This window comes from Suncus etruscus, chromosome 15 (genome assembly GCF_024139225.1).
Source record: "Suncus etruscus isolate mSunEtr1 chromosome 15, mSunEtr1.pri.cur, whole genome shotgun sequence".
NCBI classification, from domain to species: Eukaryota; Metazoa; Chordata; class Mammalia; order Eulipotyphla; family Soricidae; genus Suncus; species Suncus etruscus.
The window spans coordinates 53160320-53186048 of NC_064862.1; the positions used below are offsets into that span (position 1 = coordinate 53160320).

At 45.9% G+C, this 25729-nt stretch overlaps 2 protein-coding genes across 2 annotated transcripts in view; one reads left to right on the forward strand and one right to left on the reverse strand.

Moving 5' to 3' along the window:
• Positions 1 to 25729, forward strand: part of SPOCK2 (SPARC (osteonectin), cwcv and kazal like domains proteoglycan 2) — an 836669-nt gene that overhangs the window by 500044 nt on the left and 310896 nt on the right. The window lies entirely within an intron of this gene.
• The window catches only part of CDH23 (cadherin related 23), a 343293-nt gene that overhangs the window by 316902 nt on the left and 662 nt on the right, over positions 1 to 25729 (reverse strand). The gene's annotated exons all lie outside the window — the stretch shown is intronic.

Sequence of the window (25729 nt, forward strand, 5' to 3'; positions counted from 1 at the left end):
CACAATTAAAGATATGAAAGATCAGAGTCTGGTTCCCTGTGAGCACTGCCACAGGAGCGTGACCTCCCAGCAAGCACCACAATTATGTTGTGAGGAATCCCTGATCACCACACAATAACAAAGGGAAGGGAGAGGGCTGGAGCAATAGCACAGCAGGTAGGGCATTTACCTTGCATGCAGCCAACCTGGGTTTGATCCCTGACATCCCATATGGTCCCCTAAGCCTATCAGGAGTAATTTCTGAGTGCAGATCCAGGAGAACCCAGTAACTTCCAGGTGTGGCACAAAAACCAAATAAGGGGAGGTGGGCGGAGAGGGGAAATTGATACTTTGATACTGATTAGGAAAAGGGCTGGGATAGGGGAAGGATCTCAAAGGGCTGAGAAAACAATTTCCAAGAGAGTCCAGGTCCCATCCATGACACCCTACAGTCCCCTGAGTGCTGGCCACAAGTGACCCCAGGAGCACCACCCTCATGATCCCAAAACCGAAAGAAAGAAAAAAAGAAAGAAAGAAAGAAAGAAAGAAAGAAAGAAAGAAAGAAAGAAAGAAAGAAAGAAAGAAAGAAAGAAAGAAAGAAAGAAAGAAAGAAAGAAAGAAAGAAAGAAAGAAAGAAAGAAAGAAAGAAAGAAAGAAAGAAAGAAAGAAAGAAAGAAAGAAAGAAAGAAAGAAATCAAACAATTGGAAATGTTGATCATTTTCTCAGAGACATAGAACCTACAAAGTAAATAAAAAGTTCTAAAGCTCAGGGTCAGAGCAACAGTACAGCAGTAGTACAGCAGGAAGGACATTTGCCTTAGATACAACTGACCCAGGTTCTATCCACGGCATTCCATATGGTCCCCCTGAGCACCGCCGGGAGCAATTCCTGAGCCCAAAATCAGGAGTAACCCCTGAGTGCCACTGGTGGTGGCCAAAAAAAGAAAGTTCTAAAACTCAAGACTCAAATAACCCAAATCTGAAAATCCAGATGTGTATAGATGATCTTAAAGAGCAACCAAGCAGAGAAATGAATGAAAACAGGTCTGCAGAAAAGAACAAGAGTAACACACAGAAAGAAACCTGGAGCCAGAACATTGATTTTCTTTTAAATTGTTAGTGAGGGATATGGGATATGGTGAGAATATCTGGTTCCTGAGCAATTTAAGTCCCAAATAGGGAAGCAGAAGAACAGGGCACCAGGGTTCCAGCAGACAATAAACGGAACAACATCTACAGAGACTGACAAGAAAATTCTCCAGCAGATCAAAACATCCTCCAGAAGTGAAGGTGTAATGGCTACACGACCAGATAAACAATAGCTGGGTGGACTCAACAATCATGCACGGCCTATCCATAGCCACGTAATCGCCAAATGGAATAAATATTTAGAAGAGAGGACAAAGACGAGACTTCCAAACACGACACCATGTTTACAAGGGCTCAGTCCTTAAACAGAAGCGCGTGTAAACACTGAGTGCAAAGGAATCTGGAGAACAAGTGACAAGCAGCGGAACCCAAAATAAAACCCAACCCAACCCACAAAGGCTGGCAAGAGCTGCCCCATGCCTAGAGTGTTTGTCCTGATGTGCAGGGCTAGGCCAATGGCTCTGCCCAACAAGGCAACCGCAACACACAATTTGACCCAAGATCGTAAGTTGATCATTTGGTACGACCTGTGAATGCTGTTATAGATACCCAAATGGCCTTTGCAGGAAAAAGAAAAGATTTCCCCTCCTCTGCAAAAAAAAAAAAAAAAGAGCTACTAGAAATCAGCAGAGAGAAAGACACACGTTTCAAAGACAGATGTTTCAACATTATCAAAGGGTAATTATCCCAGGATAGTAACTGAAAATAGGGAAGGCAGGAAGATACAAGAATTCTAATTTTCCACCTGTCCAATATCACAGCTTTCAAAATACAGCAAACAAAAATGCATGAGTCAAGGGAGAGAGAAATAGACAACTCCACAATCATAAGGAAGAACAACAAAAAATATTTTTCAAAAGCATACAGATAATAAATTAGTAAGGCTACTTATATCTATACAGAATGATTCCTATATCTGATCTCTCATAATCTTGAACACTGAATGAACAGAACAAAATATTCTCAAAGGATAAGAAAAGTTAACCAAAGTACATCCTGCTAGGCCATAAACTTTCAAAATATTTCAGAGAATTGAGTAATTTCAAAGTAGGTTCCTTGCTATTAACAAATTATACTAAAAAACAACCATTTTTTTAAAGAATAAAATTCTCCAAATTCGCAAAGAAAGCAACAAACAAAAAATGTGTTTAAAATCCATCGATCAAAGAAGGAATGACAACAGAAATCAGAAAAAGAAATCCAATCAAACAGTATAAAAGTATGCTTAGAGGGAAACATAACATTAAGTTCAGATTGCAAAAAAGAAGAAAACCTGTCTCAAAGGTGGTTTTCTTTATTTACTTTGTTGGGTTTTGGGGGAGAAAGGGCCACACCCGGCAATGCTTATTATTCTTGGCCTATTATTATTAAAGCTTATTCTTGGCTCTGCACTCAGGGATCACTCCTTGAGGGGCTTAAGGGACCATATGGGGTGCCAGGGATGGGACCTGGGCTGGCCATGTGCAAGGCCAGGGACCTCCACACTTGACTCTATCCCTGGCCCCTCAAAAAGAGAATTTATTATGTAAACCAGGCCAGAAGGCTTCAAGAGCTAGTAGCTTTGCCTGCAGGAGCCCCAGGTGTGTTCCCAAGCTGGTCTTTACGCATCCCTGGGTGCAACTCCCAAGTACAGAGTTTTAAGTGGCCAGTGATCATCAGTGGGTGAGCCCCACCACTAAAATCAAAGTAAATTAGGACCTCAGAGCTCAGAGGGCTGAAGAGTGTACACTGCATGTGGGAGCCCTGAGTCTGAACCCCAGGTCTACACAGTCCTGAGAATACAGGAGGGTCAGGAGCAACTCACAGCACTGCCAGGTACAGATAAAGGAAAGAAAAAGGACAAGTCAATTGAACCCAAGCAAGTAGAAAGAAGTCACTTTAATTCCTTATAAAAACCAGAAGCATAAGCTGGCCTGATAGCACAGCTGGTAAGGCATTTGCCTTGCATACGGCCAGCCCAAGTTCAAACTCCAGCACCCCTTATCATTCCCCAAGTGCCACCAGGAGTGATTCCTGAGCTCAGAGTCAGGAGGCAGCCCTGAGCACCACTCAATATAGTCCGTAATTTAAAATAAAAATAAAAAACAGAATTTAATAGTAAAAAAACATTAAAACTAGAAAAACTGGAAAAACTAAAATTGAAAAACCAAATAAATCTGATGGCTAGCAAAACCATTAATAACAGAGAGGGCATGTAGTTCAAATATCCTAAATGAAAAATAAAGAAGAGAGTTAGTACAGTGGGTTGAGTGCTTGTCTTGCATGCCATTGAGTCTGGTTTGATCCCCACCACATATGGTTCCCTGAGCACTACCAGAAGTGATCCCTGGGCCCGGAAGGTGGCGCTAGAGGTAAGGTGTCTGTCTTGCAAGTGCTAGGCGTCCCATATGGTCCCCCCAAGCCAGGGGCGATTTCTGAGCGCATAGCCAGGAGTAACCCCTGAGCGTCAAACGGGTGTGGCCCAAAAAACAAAAAAATAAAGAAGTGATCCCTGAGCACAGAGCCAGGAGTAAACCCTGAGAACCACCAAGTATGGGCCCCAAAACCAAAAGGATTAAAAAAAGAGGGAAAAAGTAAAAGAAAGTATCACTGCCAACTACAGAAGACAAAGATATTCAGAGAAGTTTTTATTATTGTGTCAGAAAAGTAGTCCAATAGTTAGAACACATAAAAATGCATGTAGAAGCCCACAAATTCAATTCCCTAGCAATCCATGATCTATCTCCCAGCACCCCAGGAGGCAACTATAGAAACAATGAGTTGGAAACAGCCCCCTCATACCACCAGATGTGGGTACCCTCAAAATAAAAAACAAGAGATTATTGACATTTTTGTTTTTTTTTTTGTTTTTTTTTTTTTTTTTGGTTTTTGGGCCACACCCGGTGATGCTCAGGGGTTACTCCTGGCTATGCGCTCAGAAGTCGCTCCTGGCTTGGGGGACCATATGGGACGCCGGGGGATCGAACCGCGGTCCGTCTCCTAGGCTAGCGCAGGTAAGGCAGGCACCTTACCTCCAGCGCCACCGCCCGGCCCCTATTGACATTTTTGTTAATTAATTTGAAAACATACACATTTTTTATTTAAATACCATGGTTTCAAGGTTATTCATAATATAGTTTTATTTCCATAGATAAAATTATTTATGATTGAGTTACAATCAGTCATACAAAGTACAGCAATTTTCACCAGTGCATATTTCCTATCACCAATGTCCTCAGACAAAAAAATTTTTTTGGTTTATTTAGTTTTTCGTTTTGTTTGTTTTGTTTTGGGGCCACACTCAGCAGCACTCAGGAATTACTCCTGGCTATGCACTCAGAAATCGCTCCTGCCAAGCTCTGGGGACCATATGGGATAATAGAAATCGAACCCAGGCCCATCCAGGGTTGGCCTCGTGAAAGGCAAATGCCTTACCGCTGTGCCGGAGGGCCTTAGACAAAATTATTTTAAAAATCCTTTAAAAATACAGTGAAATTGGGGCTGGAGAGATAGCATGAAGGTAAGGCGTTTGCCTTTTATGCAGGAGGTCATCGGTTCGAATCCCGGCGTCCCATATGGTCCCCCATGCCTGCCAGGAGCAATTTCTGAGCCTGGAGCCAGGAATAACCCCTGAGCACTGCCAGGTGTGACCAAGCACACACACACACACACACACACACACACACACACAAAACAGTGAAATTTAAAAAAAATACAATGAAATTGAGACACAAAAGAAATAACCAAATATAAAAATATTTTAAATCTTACTAAAGAATCAAAATTATAATGATAAAAACTTTCCTGCTAAGAAATCTACACTCCTATGACTTTTACATTATAAACAACATAAAAAGGATTAGGAAAAATTAGCATCGATCATATCCAAATTCCTGCAGACAAGCAGAAAAGGAATAGTTTATATATATACATATATATACATATATATACACATATAAATATGTGTATCATGAGCTGAGCAAAAATAATAGCAGAATCTGACAAAATAAAAAAAGTAAAGAAAGGGGCCGGAGAGATAGAATGGAGGTAAGGCATTTGCCTTTCATGCAGGAGGTCTTCGGTTCGAATCCCGGCGTCCCATATGGTCCCCCGTGCCTGCCAGGAGCAATTTCTGAGCATGAAGCCAGGAGTAACCCCTGAGCACTGCCGGGTGTGACTCAAAAACCACCAAAAAAAAAAAAAAAGTAAAGAAAATCACAGATCAATTTGATTTCATGAGCAGAGATAAAAAAAAAAAAAAAATCTCGGGGCCGGAGAGATAGCATGGAGGTAAGGCGTTTGCCTTTCATGCAGAAGGTCATTGGTTCGAATCCCGGCGTCCCATATGGTCCCCCGTGCCTGCCAGGAGCAATTTCTGAGCATGAAGCCAGGAGTAACCCCTGAGCACTGCCGGGTGTGACCCAAAAACCAAAAAAAAAAAAAAATCTCTCGGGCTTGGGTGACCATATGGGACACAGGGGGATCAAAACACGTGTGTAAGGCAAATGCCATACCACCTGTGCCACTACTCCAGCCCCAAATAAAAAAATCTTAAGCAGAATATTAACAATTCACAGACCCATTCAAAATATAGTAAAAAAGAATTGGTTGGGTTTGGTTTATTTGTCTGTTTTGTTTTGTGGGTGTGGGAATTGTGGTTTGGGGTCACTCCTGTCAGTGCTCGGGAGTTACTTCTGGCACTCCTGGTAGACTTGGAGGACAACAAGGGATGACAGGGATCAAACTCTGGTCAGCCATGTGCAAAGTAAATGCCTGATATACTATTGCTCTGGCACCAAAAGAAAAAGTTTATAGATATTTTAACAATAGAAAAAAGGATTCTAGGGGCTGGTGAGGTGGCACTAGAGGTAAGGTGCCTGCCTTGCGAGCACTAGCCATGGAAGGACCGCGGTTCGATCCCCCAGCATCCCATATGGTCCCCCCAAGCTAGGGGCAATTTCTGAGCGCTTAGCCAGGAGTAACCCCTGAGCATCAAACGGTTGTGCCCCCCCCCAAAAAAAAAAGGATTCTAAAGCTACAAAGAATAAAAATAATAATTAACCATGGCAAAGTTGGATTTTTTTTCTAGGAATGCAAGATTAGCTAATGTTCAAAAAAATCAATCAATATACCAACAACAGAGACTGTGTGAAAAATAAAACTGTATGGGCACTACAGACAATGACCTGGATTGGACAAACTAGTTTGCCTGGAGCCTAGAATTGGTCTCATATCAGGAAACTTCAGGGATAGGGTCTCCTTGTATTTAGGCCAAGGCTTTTCCTTTTCATGTCCCCCATACTTTGGTGGGCCTATGCAAACAATAATTGCCACTCTAACATCGTTTTTTTTTTTTTTTTTGGTATTTTTTTGGGCCACACCCGGCATTGCTCAGGGGTTATTCCTGGCTGTCTGCTCAGAAATAGCTCCTGGCAGGCACGGGGGACCATATGGGACACCGGGATTCGAACCAACCACCTTAGGTTCTGGATTGGCTGCTTGCAAGGCAAACACCGCTGTGCTATCTCTCCGGGCCCTCTAACATCGTTTTTACTGTGCTCCTTTGACTCTAAACCTTAAAAAAAAACACAAACTTTTGAGGTTAACTTAAACTAATATGCATGTGCATGGAAATGTAAAAAACTACTATGTCTTCAAGTTTAAGGAGTTACATAAATTTTATGGCTTTAGATTGCTTTGTGTACTGCTAAGAAATTTCATAATGTACTACAATCTGGGGTTTTGAGGGACAAAGTAATTGTACATGGGTTCTGTTTATCTTTCTTTGATTGTAAGTTTAAAATTAAGGTGTCAGCAGGGGGATTTCTTCTGAGAACTCTGTTTTTGGGTGATTGTCTTTTCACTGTAACTTTACCTTGTCCTCTTTCTTTGCATCATTGTTCACATAATTAAAATTTTTTAAAAATCAATCAATATAATTCAGCATATAATATCAAAAGAAATTTATATGGTCATTTCAATAAATACATTTGGTGAAATTTTACATACAGTTATGATTTTAGGAAATCTTTAGCAAAAAAGAATTAAAGGGGATCACATGTGGAAAACCCCATCTGATATAGTTTTAATGACTAACAAATAAAAACTAGCCCCTTAACATAAAAAATGATTTGGTATAACCATAATTTTCCATATTCCCCTTAACATATTTGGCCCCGTTAATAAAGCAATAACTTTCCCATTCAAAATTTAAATGAAAAAAATTTAAATGAAAAAGAAAAATCTCTATGAACAGATTTCTATAATAGACAGTATGATTGACTGTGCATGTAGAAACTCAAAGAAATGATGTCTCATAATTTCAGCAAATTTAATGGAAACATAATCAATGCCTTCCCCTAAAATATGCATTTGTAGGTACTATAATTAAATAGGCCAAACAGAATACTAGATGATTCTACGACATTACCTTTAAAATGAAGAGATATTTAAGAATAAAAAACAAAGAGGGGGCCAGAGCGATAGCGCAGCAGTAGGGCATTTCCTTGCACACAGCTGACCCAGGACAGACTTGGCCTTAATCCCCAGCATCCCATATGGTTCCCCAAGTCAGGAGTGAATTCTGAGCGCATAGCCAGGAGTAATCCCTGAGCGTCACCAGGTGTGGCCCAAAAACAAACAAACAAAAACAAAAGAATAAACAACAAAGAGGCAGTTTGTATACTGCAAACTAAAAAACTTTACTAAAGAAATAATTCAACCAAAGATGTATGTGGAGGGGGCTTGAGTCAGTACAGCGGGGAAGAATATTGCCTTGCACACAGCTGACCTGGGGTTCAATTCCCAGCACCACATATGGTCCCCCCAAGTCCACCAGTACTAATCCTTAAGATCATAGCCAGGAGTTAACCTTGAATATGGCCGGGTGTGGCCACAAAACAAAACAAATATTTATATGACATCCTAAAGGATCCTTAATTGACAATCTTTTTTTTTTTGGGGGGGGGAGCACAGTAGCACTCAGGTGTTACTCTTGGCTCTGCACTCAGAAATTACTCCTGGCAGGCTTGGGGAACCATATGGGATACCAGGGATCAAACCTGGATGGGCCAGATATAAGACAATTGCCCTACCAGCTGTGTCATTGCACAGGCCCCCATGCCAAAACAATCTTCAAATAGAATAAAATTGGCAGATTTACATGCCTTGATTTCAAAACTTGCTACAAAACTATAGTCATCAAAACAGCATGGTACTGATGTAAATACAAGAATAGAGACCAGTGGAATAAATAGAACAGAGAGTCCAGAAGTAAACCACTGCATACAAATATGAATAACATATATCTGACAGAATGTCAAATCCATTTAACTAGGGAAAGGGCAATCTTGTCAACAAATGTTGCTGATTAGGGGGTAAGAGTTGGTCCAAAGGATACAATGTGTATGTTTTGCATGTAGGAGTCCTGGATTCTATTACTAGCAACGCAGTCCTCCAAGAACTATTGTGAGACAATCACTGAGTCAGGAGTAAGTCCTGAGCATCACATGATGTGGCTCTAAAACAAAACCAACAAATCAAAGACAAATGGCACTGATCTAAATGGATATCCACTGACAAAAGAATTTAATTCGACTTTTACCAAATTCTGGCACAATAATGAACTACAAACAAATGGATCAAGGATCTACAAGTGAAAACAAAAACTATAAAATTCTTAGAAGAAAATACAATGGCAACTCTTTATGGCATTGGGTTTAACAATGATTTCCTGGCTGTGTCATCCAAAACACAGGTGACTATTAAAAAGATGAACTGGACTTTCAAAATTTGAAAGTGTTGGGGATCGAGGGACACTATCAATAGAGTTAAAAAAGCAGGCAAAGAATGGGAAAAATACATGGAAATCCTGATAAATTATTGCTATTCAGAATTATAAGTACATAACGCTTACAACTCAATAATAACAAAAGCGATGAAAATACCCAATTGAAAACCAGGCAAAGGACTTGAATAACCATTTCTCCATAAGAGACCTACAAAGGGCCCATGGGGAAATGCAGATTTAAATCACTAATCAGACACAGCTTCATACTTATTAACATGCCTATTACCAGAAAAAAAAATGACAAGCTATAGTAGAGATGTGGAGAAATGATATCTTCTGTCTTCTGTCTTTTTTTTTTTTTTTTGGTGGAATTGCAGAATCCAGTAGCCACCATAGAAACCAGAATGATGGGCCTCGAACAATTAAAATGTAGATTTGCCATGTGATCTGGGCATATTCCACTTGGGGTGATATACTGAAAATTCCTGTAACCAGGATTCAAACTCATTCCCGGAGCGCTCTACTATACATAAATATTCATGATGGCATTTTCACAGTGGCCAGAAGGTGGAAACAATTCAACTGTCCATCAACAACTGAACAACGGAACAGATTGAAGCATATGTACAATTGAATATTATTCAGTCTTCAAAAGCAATGGAATTCTGCTACATGCTCCAAAACAAATGAACCCGCAAAACATTATGCTTTGTGAAATAAGCCAGAGATCAAAAAAAAAAAAACCCAAAAAGCAAATATTGTCTAAATCCACTTACATAAGATCTTCCCAGTAATCCAGTTCATAGAGTCAGAAAAAGAATGAAGGTTTCCATAGATATGGGGAGAAAGAATAGGAAACTATTCTTAGAATCAAAGAGACAAAATGCCATGGACCACATATGTCTCATATGTACAAGGCATGCACTCCACCTGTAGCCCTGGGTAGAGATAGCTCAATGAATACAGAATTCTGGTAAGTTTAGGATGATAAAAGTTTTGGAAACAGACAGTAGTGAGGGCTGCAAATCCAAAAATTGTGAGCATATTTAACTGAACTTTTAAGGAGTGATTAAGATGGAAATTTTTGGTTATGTGTATTTCAACACAAATGTAAAAATAATAAAAAATTAAAAATCTGACTAGATAAATGATATCTATATAAAAATGATATCTATACAAAAAACTATAGCGAACATTGTATTCAATTTAGAAATAATAAAAATTCCACCATGAGGGCCCGGAGAGATAGCACAGTGGCGTTTGCCTTGCAAGCAGCCGATCCAGGACCAAAGGTGGTTGGTTCGAATCCCAGTGTCCCATATGGTCCCCTGTGCCTGCCAGGAGCTATTTCTGAGCAGACAGCCAGGAGTAACCCCTGAGCAATGCTGGGTGTAGCCCAAAAAACAAAACAAACAAACAAAAAAAATTCCACCATGAGAAATTAGAACACATACTACGGCCACTATGCTGAAGCCCTACTTCATCGAAATAACACAAGAAAAACATAAAGCACAATATAACTATTAGAAAGGAACTATAGTCTATTTATATAAAACATAATTGTACATGGGGCCAGAGCATTAGCAGAGCAGTAGGGTGTGTGCCTTGTACTCGGCCAATCCTGGACCAACTCTGGTTCGATTCCCGGCATCCCATATGGCCCCTGAGCCTGCCAGGAGCAACTTGTGAGTGCAGAGCCAGGAGTAATCCCTGAGCGCTTCTGGGTGTGACCCAAATACCAAAAAAAAAAAAAAAAAACACCCATAATTGCACATGTGAAAGAAACAAACATTTATATAGCTAAATGTCAGAATTCATAAGCAAATTTAATGAGTGTTGTTCAAACAGGTCACTATTTAAAAAAAATCAACTGCAAAGTATTTAAAATCAAGGACTGGAGCAATAAATAGTACAGTGGGTAGGGCATTTGCCTTGCATGTGGTCAACCCAGGCTAGATCCCCATCATTCATACGGACCCCTGAGCCCACTAGAAGTGATCCCTAAGCTCAGCTCACAGCCAGGAGTAAATTCTGAGCACAGTTTTTGAGTGTTGTCCAAAACCAAATTTTTTTAAAAATCAAGTTTCCTTCTACTTGCCAGATATAAAGGATTAAAAATAAAAACAATGAAGAGATATGAGTTATACTAGTACCCAAACTATAAAATAAATAGAAGCTAATATAATAAAAGAAGTGTAAGACTTCTATATAAACAAGTTTAAAAAGCACCCTGAAAAGAAGCTTATTATAACCAATGTAAAGGGAGAAATCTCTCTTGTTCTGAATTGGGCAGTTTAAGGTTGTAAAGACTTCAATTGCCCTAGATAGACCTACATAGTTTCATTATAGTCTCGGTCTAATCTCAAGGGGCTTTTGTGGACTTCAAAATTTCACTTCTAGGGGCCGGAGAGATAGCATGAAGGTAAGGCGTTTGCCTTATGGTCCCCCGTGCTTGCCAGGAGCAATTTCTGAGCCTGGAGCCAGAAATAACCCCTGAGCACTGCTGGGTGTAACCCAAAAACCACAAAAAAATTTTTTCACTTCTAAAATATAAAGATAGAAATGCAAAATAAATAAATAAATAAATAAATAAATAAATAAATAAATAAATAAATAAATAAATAAATAAATAAGAAAAAGAAAAGAAAAGAAAAGAAACAAAGTAAACTATGGTATTGAAGCGCAAAGCCAGGTATTGACACTGTAAACCAGGAAGGCCCTGTTTATAAAGCAACAGTAAATTATACTCTAAACCTTATACCAAGACCATCCAACAGATCCATAAAATTGCATATATACAAATACACACAACTAGGAAAACAGACGGTTTCAGGCAAGTAGAATGTGTAAAATGTGTAAAATGTGTAAAAGGGGTTAGAGAAATTATAGCAGGTAAGGTGCTTGCCTTGTATGCAGCTGACATAGATTTCATCTCTGGCATCCCATGATGGTCCCCTTAGCCCTGCCAGGACCAGGAGTAAGCCCTGAGCATCACCAGGTGTAACCCCAAAGCCAAAAACAAAAATAAAAACAAATGGGGGGGGGGCCGGGCGGTGGCGCTGGAGGTAAGGTGCCTGCCTTGCCTGCGCTAGCCTAGGACGGACCGCGGTTCGATCCCCCGGTGTCCCATATGGTCCCCCAAGAAGCCAGGAGCAACTTCTGAGGGCATAGCCAGGAGTAACCCCTGAGCGTCACAGGGTGTGGCCCAAAAACCAAAAAAAAAAAAAAAAAAAAACAAATGGGGGGGGAGCAGAATGATTGAACAGCAAGTAGGGTGTTTGCCTTCCATGCAGCCAACTGGGTTTAATCCCTGGGATCCCATATGGTCCCCCGAACCTGCCAGTAGTGATTCCTTATCACAGAATCAGGAGTAACCCTTGGGCACCACCAGCTGTGACCCCCCCCAAAGCCAAAAAAAAAATGAAGGCTATATATAATTAGCTGTCACACATTTTGGGGGGGGGTTGTTTTTGTTTTTTGGGCCACACCCAGCGGTGCTCAGGGGTTACTCCTGGCTGTCTGCTCAGAAATAGCTCCTGGCAGGCACGGGATTCGAACCAACCACCTTTGGTCCTGGATCGGCTGCTTGCAAGGCAAACGATTGTGACCAAATCTTTCACAGTAATATTTTAGGTACATAGCGGAATTGAATCCAGGGCATTCTCACCACCAGTGTTGTCCTCCTCCAACACTGTTCCCAGCATGCATCCCATATCCCCCTCCTTTGCCCTCCAGGCTGTTAGTATGAGTGGTTCTCTCTGTGTCTAGTTTATTTAGAATGAATATTGATTCTTTTTTTTTTTTTTTTTTTTTTGGTTTTTGGTTTTTGAGTCTCACCTGGCAGTGCTCAGGGGTTACTCCTGGCTCTATGCTCAATAATCACTACTGGCAGGCTCAGGGGACCATATGGGATGCCGGGATTTGAACCATTGACCTTCTGCATGCAAGGCAAATGCCTTACCTCCATGCTATCTCTCCGGCCCTGAATGGGTATCGATTCTGTTGTCATTGGCTTTGGATTTCGTGTTTAAGACTGATCTTTTGTTTTGCAATGTTCATACAACTGTTTGGTCTTGGTATCATCCATTTTTTCCCCTCAATTTATGAGGCAAAACAAGATGATTTGGGCCGGGCGGTGGCGCTGGAGGTAAGGTGCCTGCCTTACCTGCGCTAGCCTAGGAGACGGACCGCGGTTCGATCCCCCGGCGTCCCATATGGTCCCCCAAGCCAGGAGCGACTTCTGAGCGCATAGCCAGGAGTAACCCCTGAGCATTACCGGGTGTGGCCCAAAAACCAAAAAAATAAATAAATAAATAAATAAATAACAAGATGATTTAAGTTATGTGGTTCTGTTTGAAAGAAAAGGGAAAGAAAAAGAAAAACAAAACAAAACAAAGAAAAAAACCCAAAAAAGCAAAAAACAAAAATATCCGGGAGGGTTCATTTAGGTTATAAATATCAATTTAAGAGAAGAGAGGGAATAAGGAAGAAAAACATCACAAATACAAAAAATAAAAATTAAGGAAAAGAAAAGAACAGACAAACAAGAAAACAAAAACATATTTAATGCTACTCAATAAAAGATCCAACAAATATAATACAATAGGATAAATCATGAATAAGTTCATTGGGGAAAAATGACAGAAAATATACTGGCTGGATCAAATATTTTATTTTTGGTTTTTGGTTGTTGGGCCACACCTAGTAATACTCAGTGATTACTCCTGGTTCTTTGCTCAAAATTGCTCCTGGCTCAGGGGACCATATGGGAAACGTGGGATCGAACCCAGGTCCATCCTGGGTAAGCCTCATGCAAGGCAAACACCCGACTGTTCTGCTATCATTCCAGCTCCGAGGCTGGATCAATTTATATCAAGTACAAACTCAGCAAAGTGACTCAAGATCAGAATTAGTGACTCAGGATCACGACTTTAGGGACTAGCGATGGGGCGGTGAGTGAGCTGTGAGCAATTATTTTCTTCTTGGTCTGAATAGTAGTGATCCACGAAGGGTCACACTGACAATTTAGACACTTTCTGCATGTCTTACACAAGTGAAAAGTGAACTCGAGTGAGTCCCTATGAGTTGTTGTTGGACCAACAGCTCTCCTCCCCCTGCTAAAGTGGGGGGTCAGGGGGAATGCAGAGAGAAAGAAGCCATTGACTTGAGGAAATGGCTCTTCTTCCGGGAAGCCATCCAAGACTATCCAGCTCTTTCCTGAGCCTTTAAAATAAGATGCCAGGAGAGGTACTGGCAGCCCCAAGGATGCAGAGGAACATAAGAATAATAGCAGAGGATAACGGTCGCCTCATAATAAATAATAGCGTTTCTTGAGTACCTACTAAACAACGGGCATTTTTTCCTAAGCATTTGACAGCCAATATCTCACTTAACCCTCCCAATCCCTGCTCTGAGCTAGGTATGTTATTATACTGATTTTCCAAATGAGAAAACGAAAAAACAGAAAGATTAATTAAGCACCCTGAGGTGGCTCAGCAACTAATTGAAAGAGGCCGGGCCAGTAGCTCGGTGAGCCGGTACCCAGGGAGGGAAAAATCCCTCCTGGGAGCCTGAGCACTGAGAGGAGAGAACCCCTGGGCTGGGTGGTCATCTGGGCAGGAAGAAGAATCATGAATCTATGCACAGAGGTGGTGGGGAAGACTCGAATGTCTTGCAGACCTGGAGCCCCGTGGAAGACCTGCACCCTGAATCCTGGGGTACAGGGGAGACCCATGCAGTTGTGGGCAAGCAGATCTCGGGGGCAGGGGCCTCAGGACAAAAAAAAAAGGAGAGAACATCAGGGAATGGGTTTTGAGCATCTCACCACTACCCCTATCTCCTCAGACTGTCCACAGGCCTCCCTGTATCTCCGGGTGCATTCTCAGGCCTTTGGAAGGCTCATAAGCCTGGTCTGAACGGGCACAGCCAGGCACTGCACCATGCACTTCCAGCAATGAACTGCAGCATAAGAGAAGACAGAGGGGTCCAGGAGTGCCCTCATTTTCATCAACTGGAGCTTCTGTGTCAGAGGTCAGGACAAAGGGGCACAGAACAGTCCTGTGCAGGATTGTGTTCTCAGCGACCACCAGAGAACCCAGAGAGTGGCCCACATAGGCAGGTGACCCCTCCCCAACCCAGGAGGTTCCCAAGGGTCCACCAGGCTGGGCTGAAGTGAAGGCAGGGCTGCAAGCAGGAGCACTGGGAGATGGGCCACAATACACACTGGCCCTGGATGCCTAGACATACACATGCACACGGGCACACCGAGACCCCTCGAGCTGGCCCCCCAGAAGGAATAGAGAAGATGTAGCTCTGCTCACCGGGGTCCTTCCCCTCTGCCTTGGCCTTCCATTGGGCTCCCCAAGAAGTATCTGCTGCAAGCAGGTCACCCAGTTAACAGCCTCCTCCCCCTGTATTATTCATGGCTCCCCACATCCTGCACCAGCTCCAGTTTCCAGAAGCCTCGGGCAGCCTGACTCAGGGCAGCCCGATGTTCACAAGCACCCCAGGTCACTCAGTGCACCCCAGTCCCAATGAGGTATGGAGGTCACTGAGGAAGGACAAGGGAAAATTGGGCTGGTGGGCACTGGGTACTGTCCCCTTTCCCCCATCTCTGCCTCTCCCCATTTCTCCTTTATTCCCTTTCACTCTCTCCCATCTCTCTCCATTTCCCTCCCCCCTCTCTTCCTTTCTCTCCCTCCCCTCTCCCTCTGTTTCTTTTCTTTTCTTTTTTTTTTTTTTTTTTTTTTTTTTTGGTTTTTGGTTTTTGTGCCACACCTGACTGGGCACTCAGGGGTTCATCTGGCTCTGCTCAGGAATCATTCCTGGCAGGCTTGGGGGACCATATAAAATGCTGGGGATCATATGAAATGCTAGGTGTGTGCATGCATGGCACACACCTTCTCTGCTGTGCTATTGTTCCCGCCTTTCTCCTCTCCTCTCTCTCTTTCTTCTCCTTCTCTCTTTTATGACCTCTCTCTCCCTCTTTCTCTTCTCTCCCTGTCTCCAGCTCCTTCGTCTCCTCCTACTCTGCTCTTCTCTCTCTCTCCCTCCCTAAGCACAGTGTTCAGGGAGACAAGGACACCACGCCTCTTTCTGTAGTGCCCTGCACATTGTAGTGTCCAGTGCCCTGTGCCATGATATTCATTTGGCAAGCGCTCTGCCTTTCCACAGAAGGGAGTGGCACTGGTAAAGCAGCAAGACTTTGGCCAGTGAAGATGCTGTTTATGAGCATGAAGACGTGTGAGTGAAGTGCACACAGTCTTCCATGGAGTAAAACTGGCAGAGTTCTGGCCACTTACACACAGAGATCACCAATGAACCCGAAGTTACTGGCCAGGGCTCTCATCTTTACACTATCTGAAAAACCAAGCCCTGTCCTATATCTCAGGGTCGCACCTTCCCTCCTTCCCTAAATCAAGTGGCTCAAACAGGAGGGCGGCCCCTACAGCATGGAGGAGGAAACTACAGCTCAGAGACAAGGGCATAGAGTGGACTCCTGGACCCCAAGCAGAGTGGGGCTATCTGCTTCCCCTGCTCAGTCCCAAGCAACCCCAGAGAGTGAATGTCACAAGAACCTGTGGCCACTTTAGGACTGTCACTTGATCAAAGGAAGCACAAGAATGGGACCCCCAAATACCTTATTACAGGGAGCTCTGGCCAGGCACATGCAGAGACAACTGTGATCAGGTGGCTTCTATGCCAGAAATTGCCTCCACTCTCATCTTTGCACACTGATGCCCGTGTGTACCACCCATGGCTCACTCTTGATAAGGTTTCATGAACACAACAGCAGAGCCATTCTCAGTTGACTGACACCCTGTGCTGTAGTTCATCCAGCACTGGCCCAGGATCTAGCAGCCGGCCACCCTCACCCTGAGATCAGAGCAGTGCCACCTGCTCTGGAATCACACATGTCCTATCAGGATTCAACTTCCAACCATAGAGTCAGAGTTCAGGTTGGCCTGTCAGCACAGGGCCCAAGGTGAAGGCATCAGCTGCCAGGTCACAACCCACAGGGCTAGTCTCAGCACCAACACAGGGAGCTGAGGAGAAGGGCAGAGACACACAGGATTTGACACACAGTAGGTGCCTAATAAATGCTTCTCCTTGGTGTCATTCTGAACCAGATGACAGAGGTCATGACCTGAGTACCCACAGGGCCCTGAAGCTTGCAGAGAAGCTCCCCAGTGATGCAACTCTCCCATAGGGCATAGTAAGGGATATTTGTGAATAAGGGCTGTAGTATGTTTCTGAGTATCTGAAAATCGCTAACATTTTGTGTTTCCTTTATTTTGTTTTGTTTTGATCACATCCCAGGTCACTCAGGGGTTACTCCTGGCTCTGCACTCAGGAATTACTCCTGGTAGGCTCAGGGGATCCTATGCAACGTCGGAGATTGAACACAGGTAGGCTGTGTATAAGGCAAATAAATGCCCTTCCAACTGAGCTATAGCTCTGGCCTCTGTGTTTCCTTTTAAAGTCTGTGTTCCAGAGAACTGTGAAGAACAAGGAGTCCAGCACACCCAACCACCCATGGGAATAGCCACTGCAACACCCCTTGTAGACAGGATGAGCATGTAGCTTAGCCACTGTGCCCAGGATCAGCCTGGCTCCCTCATCTGCACTCAGCTGTCTGCCTTACTTTCCACACAGCAAGGCAGGCCCTGAGCACTCCGTGCATGAAGTCTCCTTGAACCCAAGATTCTTTCCAAGGCTCCCTGCCCTGAGATAGGGCTTGTGGGTAGGTGTGCCAAGTCCACCAAGTCCTCAACTTTGGGCAGGCCAGATCCTCTCAAATGCTTTCACATTGCTGTGTTCACCTCATCCAGCTAGGCCACCTCCTAGCTCGGAGACTCACAAGTGGAAACAATAATGGTCAAGAAGTTTGGTCTGACCGATGAGGGAAATGCTCTGACCTCCCACCCTGAAAGACAGTGACCTGGTCTGACACTGAGGTCTCCACAGGGGATGCCGTGCCTCACACTCACGGAGTAGGGAGAAGAGAGGATGGTGACTGGAGAGCAGCAGGGGACACACAGCCTCTTCCTCCTCCACTCCCTTCTCATCCCTGCCATATGGGTAAATCACCTCTTCCCAGCCCCTAAATGACCCCCCACAGCTCCCTGAGTTTCTCCCATCAGCATGACCCACACCTCCTAGTGGCCCTGAGAGCACGTGTCTGATTGTCCATAGTCCAATTACGTAGAGAGCAACCATGTGGCTACTAAACACTTGAGATGTGCCAAGTCCAAATTAAGAAGTGCTGTGAATGAGAAAGACACACTAGCTTCTAATAAATCAGTAGCCACCACCACCACCCCCCAAAAAAAGAAAGAAAAGAAAAAAATCTCATTAAGGGACCACAGAGATGGCTTAAAGGGTAGCACACATACTTAGACTGTGCAAGTCCCTGAGTTTGAGCCTTGGTGCAACATGACCCACAGTGCCAATAGCACTACTGAGTGTAGCCCCTGTAGACCCCCAAACATCACCTGGTTAAGTCAGGCCAGTATCTTTAGGCCAAGCTTTAACTTGGCTCTGGAGTGACCCCAAGTCTCCTGATCTCTGCGATGTATTTCAATTTAAAAACTCACTCAAGGTGCCAGAGACAGTGGATAGAACAATGAACTTGCATGTGGCCAACCCGGGTTGGATTCCCAGCATCTCATATGGCCTCCCAAGCATGGCAAGGGAGTAATTTCTGAGAGCATAAACAGGAGTAACCCCTAAGCATCACCAAGTATAAGAAATAAAATAAACTCAATCATTTCTTGGGCCACAGAGATAGTGTAGTGGGTAAGGCACGTACTAGCCTTGCATATGGACAATCCAGGTTTAATCCCCAGCATCTCCGATGGTCCCTTGATCACTGACAAGAGTGATCCCTAAGTACATAGCCAAGACCCAAGCAAAACCAGGTGTAGAGAAAAAAAAATAATAAACCTCAATCATTTTTTATACTACATGGAAATGATCATTTGCACATATTGGATTCCATAAGACCTTACTTAACAAGACTAATTTCACTCTTCTTTTAACTTCAAAGTGGCGACTAGAACATTTAAAACTACAGCTGTGATTTGCTTTGCTTATATTTCCACTGTACAGCAATGCTAAACTCTTCGCATGAATAATTACCCCACAACTAGACCAAAGCTGTTTCAAAAGAGAGGGTCTCTCTTCACACCAACTCACTAAATAACTGCGTGAAAGGGCTGGAAAGGTAGTACAGTGGGTGAGGTCCTGGCCTTGCATGCTGCCAATTTAGATTTGATCTCCAACACCCCACATAGTCTCCTGCGATCCATCAGTAGTGATCTTTGAGCACAGAGCCAAGAGTGATCCCTGAGCACCTCCAGGTGTGGTCCCCAAACAAAATACAAGCAAACCGTGAATGGCTGAAAGGCCTCCCCAGAAGTGGACAAGGGACCCTAAAACATAGAGGAGGAGCAGCTTGGCACCTCTGTCCACTGCTCATCTGTGCTGCTCCCCATCCACCCTGAACCCTCTGCTAAGACTAGCCTCAGAGGCAAGTCTCCATGGAAAGGCAGAGAGCGGCCTGGCTCTGAAATCTATGCCAACAGGGGTTCCAGGTGGTGCCATCAGCTCTCCTGGGCCAAGGGGGCAGGAGAGCCCCCTGCTGGGAGGAAAGAAGAGAAGAGAAGCCTCACAGAGGGGAGCCCAGAAGGAGGACATGGTCACTCTGGCCCCAAGATGCCAGCCTTCCTGGGGACAGAAACAGCCACAGGACACGAACAGGCCCCTGGGCATGGCCCCTGCCACCCCTTTTTCTTTCACGCTCTCTCTCTTTTCCCTCACTCGAGCTCTCTCCTCTCCTGCCTTCCCTCCCTCTGGATCCCAAATTACAGGCTTCTTCAGAAACAGACACAATCAAGGTGGCACACAGGGCCCTTGTCACAATCTGGGTCTCTCCAAATGCGGCAGGGCCTTTAGAAGGAGGCTGGGACACTGCGACCTGATGGGGAAGAGGCGACTCGGGAAGGAGGGCAGAAAGGACATCCCCACCCCTGTCGCCCCCCTGACCCCGGGCTGATTGCTGGAGCCAGTTCTGAACAATGGGGCCCAGTGACAAGTGTCAGCAACAAGGACAGCTCAGGCTGCAGGGAGCGGGACTCTGGCCTTGAATGAACAGCTCTAGACCCTCCTTGCCTGGATGAGGCCTACACCAAACCACCTCTCATATTCTGAGTCTCAGTTTCCTTCCTGTGAAGGGGGAAGGAAGGATTCTGAAGGAAAGACGCTCCTTTTTCTTTCCCCTTCTGTTTTGTTTTGCTTTGGAGCCACACCTAGCAGAGCTCAGGGGTTACTCGTGGCTCTGCACTAAGAAATTACTCCTGGCAGGATCGGGGGATCCTATGAGATGCTGGGAATCAAACCCAGGTCAGTCCCATGAAAGGCAAATACCCTCCCCACTGTGCTATTATTGCTCCTTCCCTGAAAGGAGTTTCTATCTCTCCAGGGTCCCTTCCATTGGTGGCAAACTCAGAAGTCCAAAGGGACTGGGGAGTAGCGACAGGGTCTGAATGACACCACAGGAAAATGGAGACAGAAGAAGCAGGAGTGGGAGAGGTGGCTCAAAGAGCTGGAACATCTCTTACATTTGGAGGCTCAGGGTTCAATCCCCAGTGCCACCAAGAGCAACCCTGGTGTCCTCTGAACACAAGTTGGTGTGCTCTCATACCCCCAGGCTTCAGCAGCTCAGGCAGGGCAGAGCAGGGAAGAGTCAGGGATCTCGGAAGTGGCCCCACACACTGCCAGAGTCCCACAAAGCAAGTAAAGCCAATTTTTTTATTAAAGTTTTTTGGGGGGGTCACACCCAGCAGCGCTCAGAGGTTACTCCTGGCTCTACGCTCAGAAATCGCTCCTGGCAGGCTCGGAGGACCATATGGGATGCCGGGATTCGAACCAATGACCTTCTGCAAACGCCTTACCTCCATGCTATCTCTCTGATCCCAAGTAAAGCCAATTTAAAAGGCTCAAAGACAACACACACATACACACACACACACACACACACACATACACACAACTGTGTGCACAGGGACCAGAATGAAGTTGGGGTGCAGATTATTTCCAGAATGGGTGATGCACCCTGAAAAGGACCCAAGGGATCCTCCCAAGCCACTGGAGGGGCAGCCAAGCCACTGAGGGGGGCAAGTGATGACCCAGACAGGGTTACCAGGGGAAAGTTAGGGGTAAACACACACACACACACACACACACACACACACACAGTCTCACCTCTTTCCTTTAAGGTGTTTATATGTTGCTTCGTGTCTGAGCCTCCCCATGACAGGATCTCCCCAAAAGGTAAATAAATGGGGTGTGGGAGATGGCAAGCCAGCCCCACCTAACTGCTGCTCCTCATAAACACAAGCCCAGCATTGCCAGGTCTAAGGCCTGGCAGCCAGAAATCAAGATTTTTGCGGCTTGTGCAGTGGCCTGTTAAGCTGCTATAACCGGGGGACATTTCACCACCTTGCGAGAAGGCGATGGGCCCAGCCCGCAAGGATGCTGCATGGGCTAAAAATAACCGCTACTACATTTTGCATGTGGAGCATTTGCCAGACACTGCCCAAACGGTTCTGTTTCCTCTTGTTCCTGTTGCATGTGAGCTGACTCTGGCACCAGGCCGCCAAAGCTCCTGCCACTTCGCAGATGAGAACACGGACACTCAGACAGGTGACATGACAGGCCAAGGTCTTGGGACCCAGCAGGGGAAGGGCTAGTGCAAAAGGCACCCAGAGGGCATGTAGAGATACCAAAAAAAAAAAAAAAACCCTGCTCTCCAGGTTCTCAGACCAGTGGTTTTCAACTACCAGTACACACATTTGCAGACCTTCACAAGGTGCAAACCCCCCAGGAAAACATCAAGGAAGAGGAGGTGAAATCTAAGTTTGAAGTGTCTCTTGGATCCTGGGGATAACCACACTTCTGCTCTTCCCTCTCCCATTGGCCACTCACCAGCCAGAGCTAAAGTTGCCTGCCCAGGAGTGCGGCCCAGAGACCCCAGCAGACCACTCAGGAGCTCCCTAGACACATTTCAGTTGATATTTCATGGGGAAGACTAGGAAGTGGGTTCCCTGTGGCTGCCTCGTAAAGGCACCAAGATTCTCACACACATACCCAGAGTCAATCCATAGTACAAAGGAGCAATTTCAACCCTAGGGGATTCGATCAAGTTAATGTCATACTGGCCCAAAATAAATACAGACCAGAAATTATCTGACTGGCCAGAACTGACCCTTCTGCAAGGTCACTCTCCATGGATGGGAATTGTTTGGAAGCAGAGAAAGGAGTTTCTGAGCCCCTCAGAGCCTGACATCCCAGTTGAGAGTCACAGTTATCCTCACTGCCCTGAGGGCTGCGTCTGGACAACAGATGCCCTTTCTCTATGGGGTCTCCATGCTCAAGTCTCTGCAGTCTCTGGGCCCCCGCTGCTGCTCTGCATTTGTTCCTGCTTTCTGCTTTGCACCTGCTCCCTAGCCTCTACACACACACACACACACACACACACACACACACACACACACACACACATACACACACACGCATGCTGAGAGCCCAAAAGATGCCAAGTGGGCACCAAAGTACCCAATGGGAATAACTGCAATGGGTTCTAGGCACCACCGCAAAACTGACAACCAGGGCGGGGACAACCAGTGTGCAAGAGGAGAGAGGGCAGTGGAACAATCCTTGGACAATGGCCCATTTAGACAAGTTACTAGTCCTGAGTCAGCCAGAGTGGCGCCCTTGGCTGCAGGGAAGCGGGAGAAGCAGCTGGTGCAAGGGTCTCTGTGTCTGAGGGGCACAACAGGCTGGGCTGTGGATATCACTAGGGAGCGTAGGGTGCACAGGCTGGGAGACACTACCCGAGTGAGCAGCCAAGGCCCCCACTAGTGGAGGCTCCCAGCAGCATCAATAGGACATGCATCTGCGCCCCCAACTGTGCACAAGAAAACTTCCCTGAAGTCCCACTTTCTTTCTAATGAAGGTGAAACCCTCCTGTGGAAAATAAGAATCCATGTGTGACCATGTTCAGCTAGGAGTGGAAAGTCAACGTGCCCCAGTGCAAAAAAAAAAAAAAAAATACACCTCTTATCAGGGTTCAAATAAAAACATTAAAACACACACATTATAATCAGCTTTGAAATCAATGAGTTCAAAGGAAATTAAGTTCCTTTGAAAGCCCAGATTTATCAGCCATTGCTATTTTCCCCAACCAGAACGTACAGGGAAATGGTTAAAAGTCTCTGAGCCACATCATCTGGCGCTTGCTGGTGAAGATGCGCTGTCTCCGGAGCACAGAGCGTGGTGCCTAAGGCCCATCCCCTGCTAAGCCACATCTCCCCTTAGCGCTTTGCAACTTGGCCCCGCTGCCCCTCTTCTGGAACAGGGAGACAAGCTGAGGAAAGAGGATGTACCCGTGAACAGGGTTGGGGTTCAGGAGTCAAATTGTGACCTTCAACTGTCACATGTTCCCCCTTCTCCTTCCCCTCGCTAGACCATGAGATGTTCCCCAGACCCCCATATGCTTTCCAACAGCCCAGAAAGCTTTATTAGGGGGAGGAAAAGGAGTGAGGGGGTTGAGGCCACACCTGGAGATATTCAAGACTTATACTCCTTCCTGGTTCTGCCCTCTTGGATCACTTTTGTCTGTGCTTGGAAGACCGAATGGAATGCCATGGATGAAACCAGAGTCAGCTGTGTGCAAGGGAAGGGCCCTCCCTGTGCTCTAATGGCTCTGGCATCCCAAAAAAAAAAAAGCTTTGGTGGTCCCTCACTACTCCTCACAGCTTGCTTCCCCCTGGGAAGCTCCCTCTTGTCCTTCTAGGATCTCCTGGGGGCAGCATGAATGGAGTATCAGCCCATGCTGGGGTACAAGTGAAAAACTGGTCAGAATCTTACTCCTCAGCCCTGATGGGGGGTGCTGCACCTCTCTCCATGTGTTCTGGTCTTTTCTGACAGTGTCCTCAATGAGTCATTCAGCCCTCGCGGAGGAACAACTGACGTGGAGGACAGTTAGTCAGTAGCATTCCCCTGAAGGACAGCCGCAGCCCAGCCCCGCACAGCCCCAGCTCCTGGAGACTCAGCCCTTCCAGCTGGCCCGCAACAAAGCTTCAACAGCTTAGAAAGACTAGCTGCTGCCCCAATCCGTGGTCAGCTCCCCCCAACAGAGGCTCGCTCCTGACCTGAGCCAAGGTGCTGGTGGACCCTGAGTCCAACCCTGGCCTCACTGCCCCCAAGCACAGCATTTTTATCTCTTTCCCGAACCTTCTTGACTTTTCTTCTTGCACTAAGGCTGTGGAAAGCTCATTCCCCAGAAGAAAATGTGGACCTGGGCTATTTCTCACTATCCGTTCTGAATCCTTCTATGGCCCAAGAGGCTTGTCCGGTACAGATGCTGATTCAAGAGCCCTAAGCGTGCAAGAGCTGGCTTTTACCCCAGCTCCTGGGTTCACTCAGCACTTAGAGGGCACACTCACATAGCCAGGCTGCCAGAATCCTGTGTGCCTATTCATTGGGATGTCAGGGAAGTGGCTTTTAAATAGCAAATGAACCCCCAAATGGTGAAAGCACAAGGAAGGCAGCTTATTGGGTGGGAGACATCTGTCAATGAAACCCTCAGGCCTGAGCCATAGCACAGTAGGGAGGGCGCTTAGCTTGCACGCACCCACCCTAGGGTCAGATCCCCAGCTTCCCATATGGTCCTCTGGGGGCACCTCTAGGAGGGATTCCTGATTGCAGTCAGGAGTAACCTTTGAGTATTGCTGGGTCTCACACACACACACACACACACACACACACACACACACACACACACGCGCGAGTGCGCGTATGAAATGCTAGCAGCCAACAACAGAACCCTCAAGGCCTTTGGTCAGCAGTGTGATTGGGGTATCAGGAAGACTCCCCAAGACAGACACATTCTGGGGGCCTAGGTGCCAGTTCTGGTTTTTCCACTCCCTCCCACATTCCTACTCCCCAAAGCTGAGCCCCCATTTAAAGGGATCACTAGTGTACTGGTCCCTTTCCAGTCTCGAGGGTAAGAGCGGGTCAAGCATCCCTGTTTCCCCAGCCTAGGGTCCCTTTCCCATCCCGATCCCTCCCTCTAAGACTGACAAGGGGCCTCTAGCCCATAGGTGCGCCCAGCCGCAATGCACCTAACCCTGCACCAGGAGTCTAACCCCTCAGCCCAAGCCAGGTCTTCGGGTCAGAACCCACACAAGGGCTCAGCGCCTTACTCCTGAGCCCGCAAGGTAGCTCAACACACCTAGCCACGCTGCTTCATACATGCACACACGCGCTGACACACCAACACACCAACACACACAAGCTTTCCCTTGCTTCTTCCTCTTTTTTTTCAAAGTCCACACACCACAGCTAAGGCTGAAAAGGCTCCCTGGTTTCAGGCGTTGAAGTAGTAGTAGGAAAGGCAGCCGACTGGAGCGCGGGGTGTATTTCTCCCCAGGTAGGGCTTAGTCCCCCGATCTGAGTGGGAGCTGCCAGAGGCAGATCTGGGGGTTGGGGAGACAGGGTGGGTCTGGGATAGTGAGGGAGGCGAGAGCCCCAGATCTCTGCCCCGCACAAGGAGGCATAGTAGCTCAGGAAAAAAGCCAGTGAGCCGGAGCGCCCGCCGTGCCACCCAGCCGCGCCAGCCGCTACCGGGGACTAACACGAGGGAGGGCTCTGCACGCGCGTCCCGGGCCGACCCGCACGAGACACGGGGCCCCGGGAACCACCCACACCTCCCGCGGCCGGCTGCCCCGCACCGGCTCCGGGGTTCCACCGGGAGCGCGAGGGGTGCGT